This window comes from Jaculus jaculus, chromosome 12 (genome assembly GCF_020740685.1).
Source record: "Jaculus jaculus isolate mJacJac1 chromosome 12, mJacJac1.mat.Y.cur, whole genome shotgun sequence".
NCBI lineage: Eukaryota > Metazoa > Chordata > Mammalia > Rodentia > Dipodidae > Jaculus > Jaculus jaculus.
The window spans coordinates 104,774,318-104,788,012 of NC_059113.1; the positions used below are offsets into that span (position 1 = coordinate 104,774,318).

Below are 13,695 nucleotides of genomic sequence, written 5' to 3' on the forward strand. Positions count from 1 at the left end.
TTCATGTAGTCGTTCTTCTGTTTTGATGTCTTCTTTTTTTCCCTTCTGTATTATCTCTGTCAAAAGGTTGATGAGCTTCATAGTGTGTGGTCTCACAGAGGTCATGACCTCCGCTGTCCCTTCACGTCTGGAATCCTCCTCATCATCTGACCGGTACATTCTCTTCCCACCCCTCCCCCATGAGCCTTGTGGGGTGTGACAGAGATGTCACATGTGGCACTGAGCTCTCAAGAGCCTCTTGTTTTCAGCACTTTGATGGCCCTTTGACTTCCCAGTAGCCACGACCATGTCCAACAAGGAACTCCTCTGACAAGCGGCCCCGCCGAGGGGACAGAGACAGTCCCGTCCAGTGCCGAGCACACTAGCGTCACTTCTCATCACCGCGACGAGCCTCGGGTCTCCCTGTTGTCACCCCCATCCCAGGTGCTGCTGCCTGGGGACCCAGAGACGACTGCACTCCATCAGGTGTTTGACCCTTGGTGCCTGAGGCGGGAGGAAGCTCCCTGACACGTCAAGTGGATTTTCTCCCTCATCTCTGTAAGCGTAACGCCATCACTATTCTACATGTGAGAAAACATGTCTATAACGCCTCCAAACTTTAGCTCTAGATATCATGAGCACATGATTCTTTTTTTTTTTTCACTTTAGTTTTACTTATTTAAGAGGAGGAAAGAGGCAGAGAGAGAGAGAGAGAAAATGGGCACACCAGGGCTTCCAGCCACTGCAAAGGAACACCAGATGCATGCACCCCCTTGTGCACGTGGCTTACACGGGTCGGTCCTGGGGAATCAAACTGGGGTCCTTTGGCATCACAGGCAAGTACCTTAACCACTAAGTCATCTCTACAGTCCCACATGATTCTTTAAATTTTTTTTTTTTTTAATTTCTACCTCTCACACCTTCTCTCCTGTCATGTCAAAGCATGGTGGGGAATGCCAAGTGGTTTCTGGTCGCTCACAAACCAACTCCATCTACATTGGAGAAAGACCAGACCATCTTCAGAAAGCACTGAATTATAGATGAGTACAGATTTTAAGTATGTTACTGTGACCTCAGCATTCTAGGCTTAATGAAGTTTTATCAAGTTAGTATTAACTTACCTGTTGCTATTTAACCAGCTCTGAAACTAAGCCACTGAGCACTCAAACTCTGAGAATACCAATAACATTTGAAATTTTGGTGATCTCATGAGATTACAATAGTTGCTTCACTGTCCATCTGCCTACTAAGATGCTTTGTTTTTACTAGGACACACACCTGTCATTCAGTAATGATAATATGATAACAATGATACTGTAGTTAGGACACATATCTGTCATTCAATGACAATGATACGGTAACAATGACACTGAGCTACTACAAACTCCGTCTGAGCTTTTTTCCACTTGAGGTAGGATCTCAACCTGTAGCCCCAGGTGGCCTGGAACTCACTATGTAGCCAGGGTGCCCTCGAATTCACGGTGATCCTCCTGCATCAGTATTCTGTGTTTGGGTACCACACACGGCTACACATATAACCTTTTGAATTTAATATCATGGGGGGGAGGGGCTGGGCCTAGGATGCCCAAAATTCCAGCACTTAGAGAGATTGAGGCAGGGAAATAGCTGGGATTGGTGACCAGCCCGGACTACACAGTAAAATCCTATCTCATGCCAGCAAGGAAAACAAACAGATAAAAGAATCACGTTCCTGTGTGTATATGTTATATAACATGTTTTATGTTGCGTTATGATGTTCTAGGAACCTAGGGCCTTGCACGTGCGAGGTATGCAATCTGCCACTGAGGTCCCCTCTAGCCCGTCAACAAAAAAGACATGTTGGCGATTTTGTTTCTCTTTTTGTGCTGTGGTGTGGCGTGGTACCCCATGCTTCCCCTGTGGCAGGGGCCACACACTGGCCGTGGGTGAAGGAACAAGAGGTCACATGACGTCCTACCCCGTCGACCTTCCATCTGCTCTTGTCCTGAGCTGGAGTCTCGTGCCTGGTCCCAGAGCCTGCGGGGCTCCCGAGATTCCTGGGTCTCGGGTTCACTGCGGGACTGCCGTGACAGGCATGCGTGCCCATCCGGCTGTTTCCAGGGCACGCGGACACTGGAACTCTGGAGATCTCAGGTCCTCAGGCTGGTGTGGGAAGTGACTTCTGGGCCGTCTGTCTGGCCATGGCTGGTTTTGAGACAAGGCTTCACTGCCTGGCCCAGGCTGGCCTGGTCCTAGCCTAGGTAGCACAGGCTACCCAGGAACTCTGCATCCCTCGGTGTTCTGGCTCCTTTAACTAAGTTTTCTTTTCCCTCTCCTTGCCATTTTCCCTAATTGCCTCACCTAGATTGTAAACTCTTGCAGGATTTTGAGTAATCCCCTCTGTGCCTAGGAGAAAGCTATGCTAGACCAGTTGCTAAGGAAACAAGTAGCTGTATATAAATGAATAAAAGGCTTGATTCTCAAACTAGAAATGCACCAGAAAGAATTTGGGGGATGTGCCAGGAAAAGCCTAAAAAAGAATATTGTAATCCTTCGAATACAGATGACAAATTGTGGTGTGGTCATGACACGCTGCTGGTATTTCAGCCCCAGTGAGATGCCTGCTACAGGCATTTCCTGTGACCCCATGAGACACCAGCCACGAAGAGCCCAGCCTGGGGAGTTCTGGGAAGGAAGTGTTCTCAGCGGTTTGACCTACAGGCTGGGAAGAAAAAAAAAACACTGGAAGCAGCAGACACTTGAAGACAGAAGTCCAAGGAGAGCCAGGCCCTTCCCTTTCTTGAGAACCCTTTGTAGATCAGAGCTCTCCTTATCCTGCCGTGTAAGTAGGGCCTTTCTCCCACTCCTGTCTGCAGCCAGCCGTAGCAGAGGCAGCCTCTGCCCTTCCAGACGGCACTCGCAGCCCTGGGAGGCTAGGATCAATCACATCTTCTTGTCCATTTGTCACCAGAGAAGTTTCCTGCAGAGGGTGGCACACACCTTTAATCCCAGAACTCCGGGGGCAGGGGTAGGAGGATGGCTGTGAGTTTGAGACCAGCCTGAGACTACATAGTGAATTCCAGATCAGCCTGGGTTAGGACAAGACCCTATGTAATATATGTATTTGAAAGAGAGAGTGGAGATATAGAGAGGTACATAGAGAGAGAGATAGAAAGAGAGAGAGAGAATGTACTGGCCTGCCAGGGTCTCTTGCCACTGCAAATGAACTGCAGATGGGCCACTTTGTGCAGCTGGCTCTACATGGTTACTGGGGAATTGAACCTAGGCCAACAGGCTTTGCAAGCAAGCACTTTAACCACTGAGCCATCTCTCCGGTCAGCTAAGTAGTTCTTAGGTAGTACATACCTGAGGACCACAGGCTGGTTGGAATACTAGGTCACTCATGATTAAATGAATTTAACGAGAATTAATGATTTACAAGCCACAGACAATGACGTGGAGCTACTCACCTAGGGAGTCATCAGATCCCCAGACCAAAAGCACTGCCAATCAAATGAGAGAGAAAAAAAAAAAAGATGAAGAGGACAAGGAAAAGGAGGAGGGAGAAAAAGGAAGGAATATGTATGACTTATCTCTGTGACAAAACATTTGAAGTGATTTAATCTAGGCATAGTGGCTCACGCTGGTAATCCCCGCTTTTGAGAGGCCGAGGGAGGAAAATTGCCACACGCTCCAGACCAACCTGAGCTATGCAGAATGAGATTTACTGTAGCAACCCTGCCCTGCCCCCAGCCCTCTCCCAGCGCAAATTAAGGAAGGACTTATTGATGCTTATTTTATTTATTTATTTGACAGAAAGAGGGAGAGAGAGAAAAAGAGAGAGAGAGAAGGAAAGAATGGGCACACCAGGGCCTCCAACCACTGAAAACAAACTCCAGACGCCTGTGCCCCCTTGTACATCTGGCTAATGTCGGTCCTGGGGTATTGAACCTGGGTCCTTTGGCTTTGCAGGCAAATGCCTTAACCACTAAGCCATCCCTCCAGCCCTGGTGCTTATTTTAAAGGGATACAGTCCATCGTGGTGGGGAAGCCATAGTGATTGGCAGCTTCTGCTGGCTTGCTCACATCGAGGTAGACCAGAAAGCCCAGAAGTGGGAAGTGGGTCCAGGCTATAAACCTCAGGGCTTCCTCCAGCTAAGCCCCAGCTCCCAGAGGTCTTCACTACTGGGCCCATCAACAGTCGGTCATGGACAGTAGAGGGGACAAAGGAAAAGTAGAAGCGGTGGAGGGTTGTAGAAGGAAGGAAGGGGTTCAGTGGAAAGGGGATGGGAGAGAAAAGACAAGAGAAGGAGTTTATGATCAAAATACATGAATCACATGTATGAAAATTGTCAATAAAACATTTTTTTTTGAGGTAGGGTTTCACCCTAGTCCCATCTGACTTGGAACTTATTCTGTGATCCCAGGCTGGCCTCAAACTCACAGTAATCCTTCTACCTCTGCCTCCAGCGTATGGGATCAAAGGTGAGCACCACCAGAGCTGGCTTTTAGTATGATTTTTTGTTTTTTTTGAGCTAGGGAATAAAACATTTTAATATTTTTTTTAAAAATATTTATTTATTTGAGACAAAGAGATAAAGGCAGATATATATGGGAGAGAGAATGGGTGTTCCAAGGCCCTCATCTCCTGTAAATGAACTACAGATGCATGTGCCACCTTGTGCATCTGGTTTATGTGGGTATTGGGGAATCAAACCTGAGTCCTTTGGCTTTGCAAGCAAGTACTTTAACAGCTAAGATCACTCTCTAGCCCAAATAAAACACTTAAATTGTTTTTTTTTTTAATTTATTTGCAAGGAGAGAGAGAGAGAGAGAAAGAGAGAGAGAGAGAGAAGAGGGAGACAGAGAATGAGCATGCCAGAGCCTCCAGCAGCTTGCACGCGAACTTCAGATGCATGTGCCACTTTGATCATTTGGCTTTATGTGGATATTGGGAAATTGACCCTGATTGTTAGGCTTTGCAGGCAAGTGCCTTAGCCATTGAGCAATCTCTCTCGCCCTCAGTAAAACTTTTTTTTTTTCAATTTAATTTTTACATTTAAGTGGAAGTACCCTGTGTGGGTGGATAATGCTGTTTCCAGAAGCCATAGGTATTTACGGAAATTCCCAGTGCCAGGAGTTGGATATCTTCCAGGGCGTTTTTGATCAGGGAGGTCCCTGAGGTTCCCAAAACAATGCAGGCTATTGTCAATGCTCTTGGTTGCCCGCCAGAGCTGTAGATACCACTCCCTGTAGCTACAGGACACAGAGAAGCTAAGCTGGACCTGAGCTCAAAGTTTCCTCCCTGTTGGCTGCCGTTCCTGGTGCCAGAGGCACTGTACAGGCTGCTGGGGGAGAACACTCACCAACTGCCTTACTGCCCTGCCAGGTAAGACATGCCCACTGGTGCAACAGGGGCGTGGCTATTATGGGGGTAGCCGCTGCTTTTTTAATTGGCTTTGAGGTCCACTCCATGGGAAGGAATTCATGCCTGGTAACTAAAAACCTAGTCAAAAGCCTGTAGCTAGGGAGGTCACAGGCTGGAGGGAAGAAGCTCTTAGTGTTAGTTAGCTAAAGGGATGTGTTATATCCACCAAACTGTCTTCTAAATATTTATGCTCATGCAGGTAGATTCGTGTTGCTTGCAGGTTTAATTTAATTTATTTATTTGCAAAGAGAGGCAGGGGGGCGGTGGGGAGAATGTGTATGCTAGGGCTTCTAGCCATTGCAAACTAACTTCAGATACATGTGCCAACATGGTTTACGTGGGTACTGGGGAATCTAACCCAGGTCATTGGGCTTTGCGGGCAAGTGCGTCAACTGCTGAGCCATCCATCTCTCAGGCTCTGTTGGACATTTTCATCAGAGAAGCTTCTTGTAGTGGGTGGAGATTATGAGGAAGACTCAAAACGTGTCAGGGTATGGTTCTGAGAATGATATCCACAAATCAAGCCCACTCTCCAGTATCAAGCTCCCACCAATCTTGGGCTACAAGAGGGCCTACACCCATTAAATCCCCTCTAAAATAATAACGGTTATCCCATTTATCCGGTGCTGACTTCACTCTCTGTTAGAGAATCTGCTTCTCTTTTTCAGATGGATGCAGAACCTGAGGAGAAAATCAGCCCATCACACCTCACCAGGGCCACAGCTGAAACCACAGAGTACTTGGGGAAATGAATGCATATGCACAACAGAAAACAAAAAGATTGGAGTTTGGAGCTGGGTGTGGTGCCACCTGCCTGTAATCTCAAGACTCAGGAAGTTTAGCCCAGAGGATCAGGAGTTCAAGGCCAACCCTGGTTACATAGCCAATTTGAAGCTAGTCAAGCCCACAGAGACCTTGTCTGAGAAAGAGCAAGAGGGAGGGAAGAAGGGAGGAAGGGAAAGAGAGACCTTAACCAAACAGAGTTAAAGGATCCAAGGTGGGTGCTCCTGGTAGAAAGCTCTTGTACAAAAGAAAACACATTAGTGTGCCTGGAAGATATCGATAGAAAGTGATGTGAGATATATTTGGATAGGGAGGAAGGGACTTAATCTAGGATTTTGTTATGCTAACAATTTTGAGGCTTTACGGTTGGTTTGTTTGTTTTAGAGAGAGGGAGAGAGAGAATCAGTGCGCCAGAGCCTCAGCCACTGAAGTCAAATTCCAGACACTTGTCCCACCTCGTGTGCATGTGCAACCTTACACTTGTGTCACCTTTGTGTATCTGGCTCACATGGGATCTGGAGAGATTGAACATGGGCCCTTGGGCTTCACAGGCAAGTGCCTTAACTGCTAAGCCATCTCTCCTGCCCCTTGTTTTGTCTGTTGAAAGAATCTAATATAATCCAGGCTGGCCTTGAAGTCACCGTGTTTCTAGGATAACCTTGCACTCCTGATCTGCCTGTCTCCACCTCCCAAATGTTGGGATTGCAAGCATGAGTCACCAAGCCTCACTAGCATGATTCTGAGTTTTAACAAGAATGATGGCTGCTGTGGACTTAGGGACACAATGGTGACTTAGGCTAGGATAAATGCCCATGGATAGGGAAAGATGGAAATGAGACATATTTTGGATGAGGACAGAAAGGGAAGAGTTGGGCTGGAGAGATGGCTTAGTGGTTAAGGCATTTGCCTGTGAAGCCTATGGACCCAGGTTTGATTCCCTGGTACCCATATAAGACAGATGCACAAGGTGGCACATGCGTCTGGAGTTCATTTGCAGTGGCTGGAGGCCCTGGCATGCCCGTTCTCTTACTCCCTCAAATAAATAAAGGAAGGAAGAAAGGAAAAAAAAAAGGAAAGAGCTAGGAATGCTTCCTAAGACCAGGCATGGTAGCTCATACCTGTGATCCTAGCACTTGGGAGGCTGAGTCAGGAGGACTTTTGAGAGTTCCAGGGAAGCTACGGAATAATAATGATGATGATGATTATAAATGATTTCCATGTTTCTGCTTTAAATAAATGCAAGGTGCCCTGGGCTGAGAGAGCAAAGCAGCAAGAGAAGCAGGATTGGGAACAAGCAGAGGTTAAGAGTTCAGTGTGGGGCTGAAGAGATGACATTGCTGGCAGAAATCACCTGGCCAAGAGCAGCTTGTGGGGAAAATAAAGGTTTATTTTGGCTTACAGACTGGAAGGGAAGCTCCATGATGGTAAGGGAGAACCACAGCTTGAGCAGAGGGTGGACATCACCCCCTCGTCAACCTCAGATGGGCAATAGCAACAGGAGAATGTGCCAAGCACTGGCAAGGGGACACTGGCTATAGCACCCATAAGCCCACCCCCAACAATACACTGCCTCCAGGAGACATTAATCCCCAAATCTACATCAGCTGGGAACCTAGCATTCAGAACACCTAAGTTTATGGGGTACACCTGAATCAAACCACCACATTCTGTCCCTAGGCCCCATAAATTGATAACCATCCATGATGTAAAATGCAAGGCATTCATTCAACTTTAAAAGTCCCCATAGTTTTATCAATTCCAACGATGTTTAAACATTCCCATAGTCCAAGGTCTTTTAACTGAGCCATAACACCAAAAAAAAACAAAAACAAAAAAAAAAAACAACCCAAAGCCCATAATAGCACAGAATAAACACTCACACTGCAAAAGATGGCACTGGGCATAAGCAAAGAAATATTCAACCAATACAAGATTTAAAACAACTAGGGCAAACACCAAACTCTGTAGCTCCAAGTCCAACAAATCTAGTCAATGACAAATCTCCAAGTCCGATAATTCTAACCAGTAACAAGTCTCTGGAGTTCCAATTCCTGCCCCTCCAGCTAGGCTACTCACAGTCCTGGAAAACTTCATCCAGGGCCGGCAGCTTTCCTTAGCAGCCATCTCGTGGTCCTGGCATCTCCACTGGGTCTCCGCTGCCATCCACAGTTCATCCTCACAGCTCCATCAGGTCTCCATACAAGCATCCAGCAAACCTGCTTCACACTACCTGTGGCTGTTTCTGAAACACAAGACAGTGCTACAAACTCAATGACCCTCTCTTTCTTGCATTTCTTATACTCCATAATACCAGGTGGGGTGCCAATTTTTTAATGCATGTGTGAACAAAGCAGACTTTGAAGAACAGGATACTCCTTGAGTATTCTGGCCCCTTCAAAAGATCCTACATTCTTCCTGTTGCCCCAATGTAAGGCTGGCTCAATCTCAATAGTTGTTACCTCTCAATTGCAGATGAACAGGCAGAAATTTCAGCCTAAAGATTTCTTTCTGTGCCATATCCCTCTGCTCACACCAGTCCATTTCTATGCAATGCATCCCTGCACCAATTCTCAGGACACAGGCATAACAGCAAGCCTCTCACACAAACTGCTTCTAGCCCAGTCCAGGTAAAGCTTTTTCTCACCCTCACAAGCCAAACCTCACAGTACATAGTTTTTATTGCATTCAGGTCTTTCAACTCTGACCAGAATAGTCCATTAAGCTGTACTTATAGCACTGCAAAGCATCTTTTCGGCCAAGGTATCAAATCCTTTCGCATTCCTCTTTAAAATCAGCTCCCAAAGACCAAAACCACACAGTCAGGTGTCTAGCAGCAACACCATTTTCAGTACCAACTTTACTGTTGCAGTCAGGTTCACATTGCTGGCAGAAATCACCTGACCAAGAGCAGCTTGTGGGGAAAAAAAGGTTTATCTTGGCTTACAGACTGGAGGGAAAGCTCCATGACGGCAGGGGAAAATAATGGCATGAATAGAGGGTGGCATTCACCCTCTCGCCAACATCATATGTACCATAGCAACAGGAGAGTGTGCCAAACACTGGCAAGGGGACACTGGCTGTAACACCCATAAGCCTGTCCCCCAACAATACACTGCCTCCAGGAGGTATTAATTCCCAAATCTCCATCAGCTGAGAACCTAGCATCCAGAGTGCCTAAGTCCATGGGGGACAGCTGAATTAAACCACCACAGAACCCATGTGGAGAGTAAGGGCTAGGGGCCCCAGGTTCAGCTGAGGGAAAAACTTACCCACTGCTGGAAGTTCCCAAGTGGTCAGAGCCCCTAACTTATTTTTGATACAGTGACCAAGCGTTCAGCTTCAGTTCCCAGCAGTGAGGCAGGATGGAGTCCTCATCACCCTGGGTGGCCGCACTAGCATCTTTCACCAATGTTGGACGTGTGAGTACAGAAGGAGGGCAGAAGTCAGCTCAGAGCCTCCCTTCAGGATGGCCTTCCTTTCCTTGAGAAGCCCCCAGGCAGGCACATTTCCCCACCAAGCTTGTATGGCCTCTGGCAAACAAGGAAGTCTTGCAGAACATCTGTGCGCTTGAAAATGAACATGCCGCTCTCGGAGCGCAGGTTGACACAGTGTGACCCAGCACCTGCTGCAAATTCCCGGCATGGGTGACTTATATTCTACCACATTGTTACTGTAGGGCCACCTTCTCCCCCACACATCCGCTTCCATGGCCTGCTCCACAGGGGCTCCACCAAAGTGTGTCTGCTGAGCTGACTCAAGAGCAAAGACAGCTAAAAGCTAATGATGCTAGAAGACGTTGACTAAGAACAGCCCAAAGAAACCTGGCAGGCCAGATACGTTAGAGATATTGAAAGATATGAATGTGAGGGCTGGAGAGATAGCTCAGTGGTTAAAGCGCTTGCCTGCAAAGCCTAATGACCCGGGTTCAATTTCCCAGCATCCACTTAAAGCCAATGCACAGGGCTGGAGAGATGGCTTAGTGGTTAAACACTTGCCTGTGAAGACTAAGAACCCTGGCTCGAAGCTTGATTCCCCAGGACCCACATTAGCCAGATGCACAAGGGGGAATACACGTCTGGAATTCGTTTGCAGTGGCTGGAGTCCCTGGCGTGCCCATTCTCTCTCTCTCTATCTCTCTCTCTATCTGCCTCTTTCTATCTCTGTCTGTTGCTCTCAAATAAATAAATAAAACAAACAAACAAAAAAGCCGATGCACAAAGTGGTACATGCATGTGGAGTTCGTTGGCAGTGGCTTGAGACCCTGATGTGCTCATTCTCTCTTTGTATCTGTCTGTCTGTCTCTCTCTCTCTGATCATCTCTGCTTGCAAATAAATAAGTAAAAAAATCTTTTTTTAAAGATATAAATAACAAGTCCTCTTTATGACTCCATTTATTGCATTATTTATTTTAAATAGCTTTATTTATCTGCAAGGAGGGAGGGTTAGGACTTGGAAAGTATAGGTAGATGCGTTGTTATTGAAAATGTGCTCTCCCAAATATTTTTAAAAAGTGAGATGTTTTCCATAGTTTTGGTTTGAATTCAAACTGCAATATGTTGTTTCTAAATGTTTTCTGTGGTTCGAAACTCTGCCTTTTAAAAAATTTATTTATTTATTTTTATTAACTTTCATGATTGTAAACAATATCCTATGGTAATGCCCTCCCTTTCCTCACTTTCCCCTTTGAAACTCCACACTCCATTATATCTCCTCACCCTCTCAATCAGTCTCTCTTTTATTTTGATGTCATAATCTTTTCCTTCTATTATGATGGTCTTGTGTAGGTAGTGTCAGGCACTGTGTGGTCATGGATATCCAGGCCATTTTGTGTCTGGGGGAGCAAGTTTTGTAAGGAGTCCTACCCTTCCTTTGGCTCTTACATTCTTTCTGCCACCTCTTCCACAATGGACCCTGAGCCTTGGAAGGTGTGATAGAGATATTACAGTGCTGAGCACTCCTGTCACTTCTTTCCAGCACCATGATGCTTTCTGAGTCCTCTCAAAGTCACTGCCATCTGAAAAGAGAAGGTTCTCTACCAAAAATGAGAGTAGCATTAATATATGGGTATGAACATTTAGAGAAGTGCTTACTGGGCAGTTTGACAGCAGCAGATGTTACACCCCTAGGGCTCATGACTACCCTTGTTTTAGGTTTTCAGTATAAGGGATGTGTTCCTTCCCATGGAGTGGGCCTCCAGTCCAAATAGAGGGCAGTTGGTTTCCACCATGACAGAAGTGCCACTATTGTACCCATTGGCTCATTTGACCCAGCTGGCAAAATATAAGGCTTACAGTGTCCACTGTTAAGTATCTTCACTGGTGATTTCTCTCTCTCCCATTGAACTGCATGCAGAATGGCTTCTTCCAGCTTTCTGTCAGCTGGTCTACATGGAGGAGGTTATCAGCTCAGTTCCAGCAGGATTTCTCATTGGCCTTGCAGCCCAAGTATGTGGAGTCTTCAGCAATAGGGTCTTACCATCTATTCCTGGTGGGAAACCAAGGGCCTCGGCAATGGCCTGTGATGGTTTGGAGGCATCAGGGACCTCCCTGGCCAACAACTCACTGGAAGGTATCCCATCCCTGGCACTGAAAATTTTCTAGTAACAATCTACAACTCCTGTGAAACTCTGCCTTTTTACAAATTCACAGTTTTCCTGATTCATCTTATGACCTCCTAAGAAATTGACATTTATATCAGCATTGAATTTTGATCCTTTAATAAAAGAAAATTTATGTTTGTATCAGTATTGAATGTTAACTAGTACTATCATAAAGTAAAGCTACTATCATAAAATTAAAAAAATATATATTTATGGTATTCTCACCCAGGTTTAAAAAAATTTTTTTGTTCATTTTTATTTATTATTTATTTGAGTGTGATAGAGAGAGAAAGAGACAGAGAGAGAGAGAATGGGTGCACCAGAGCCTCCAGCCACTGCTAAAAACTCCAGACGCATGCGTCCCCTTGTGCATCTGGCTAATGTGGGTCCTGGGGAATCGAGCCTCGAACCGGGGTCCTTCAGCTTCACAGGCAAGCGCGGAACCGCTAAACCATCTCTCCAGCCCTCACCCAGGTTTTTAAAAACTTTGCTTTTTGTTTACTTAGGCACAAGAAAGGGCAAAAATAATAAATCTGAACTACTGGCAATGTATTTCAAATCAATGTTTATAGAAGATCATGTTCATGGCTCATATATGTTGATTGGTAAGTGGTTCCTTATATTTAAAGGACATTTTTGATAATTTTTTTCTTTCAAATGTAGGAAAATACAGAATAAAAACGGGGCTTGCTATGTTTAAAGTAAAATGTATCAAGTTTATTTCTCTGTATTTTTAATGCTTGCATCTGTATGCTTTGCAAAATGAACATATATAAAAACAGGACCAGGGCAATGGCACATGCTTGGATAATCCCAGCACTTGGTAAGTAGAGGCAAGATGATCAGGCGTTTGAGGCTGGTCCCAGCTACCTAGTGATCTTAAGACCACCCTGCACGACATGAGACCCTGCCTCCGAGAAACAAACAAAAAGGAGCACTGGCTCCTGCTCAGTTAGTAGAGTCCTTGCTTAGCATGTAGGAAGCCCGGGCTCACCAGGCACAGTGAGGCACACCTGTAATCCTAGAACTTTGGAGGAGGGGCAAGAGCAAACAGGAGTTCAACATACACGGTAAGTTCAACGCCAGCCTATGCAATGTGAGATTCCCCTCCTCCACAAGCAGGGTCAAGAGTGTAGACCAGGACCACTGATGATATTTACTCTATCACCCGAGAGTTCAATAGACAGCTGTTTACTTGTCATGACAAGCAACAGATAAATTCAAGAAGCATGAATTTTTCTTATAGATTACTTTGTATTCATATGGAAGCATCTCATCTAGCAGAGTGTCACTGTAGGGTCGTGGGACTGTGGGCGGATGATGATGTCATGAATGCTTCCACCTGTAGTGGTCCCCAGTCCTGTAGGCTTGTGTCAAGAGAGTTGGTTCGATTCCCCAGGACCCACATAAAAGCCAGATGCACAAAGCAGTGCATGCATCTGGAGTTCGTCTGCAGTGGAAGAGACCCTGGTATGACCATGTGTGTGTGCTCTTTCTCTCAAATAAATAAATAAAAATATTTAAGGAAGAAAGAAAAAAAGAAAGAAGGAAAGAAAGAAAGAAAGAAAGAAAGAAAGAAAACCCAAGTAGGCACAGGCCAGAGCTAGAATGAGGAAACGCGTGACATGGAGCGAAAACAAAAGGAGAAAAGAACAGAGGGGAATCCAGGGTACTTCCTGGTTTCCGCCCCACCTGAGGCCTCCTCTTCAAAGCCATTCCTGTATGCCGTCCCTTTACAGCTGCCCAGTCCAGACCTACACTGAAGATGACCGTTTGGGGGGGGGCCATGGCTTTTCAGTTTGCCCCTATTGGATGATAAGCCATTTGAGCCAGGTGAAATGGAACAGTTCTTGGCGGGGAGGCATCATGGAGACCCTGTCAGTAAGCAATTACCCAAGCTGCAGGGCTCACAGCCAGCATGTGGATA

General features: G+C 45.9%; 1 pseudogene; it reads left to right on the forward strand.

The window, feature by feature from the left end:
- The first annotated feature begins 4,165 nt into the window (after window positions 1-4,165).
- On the forward strand, window positions 4,166-13,531 carry LOC123453617 (annotated as a pseudogene).
- The last annotated feature ends 164 nt before the right edge of the window (window positions 13,532-13,695 follow it).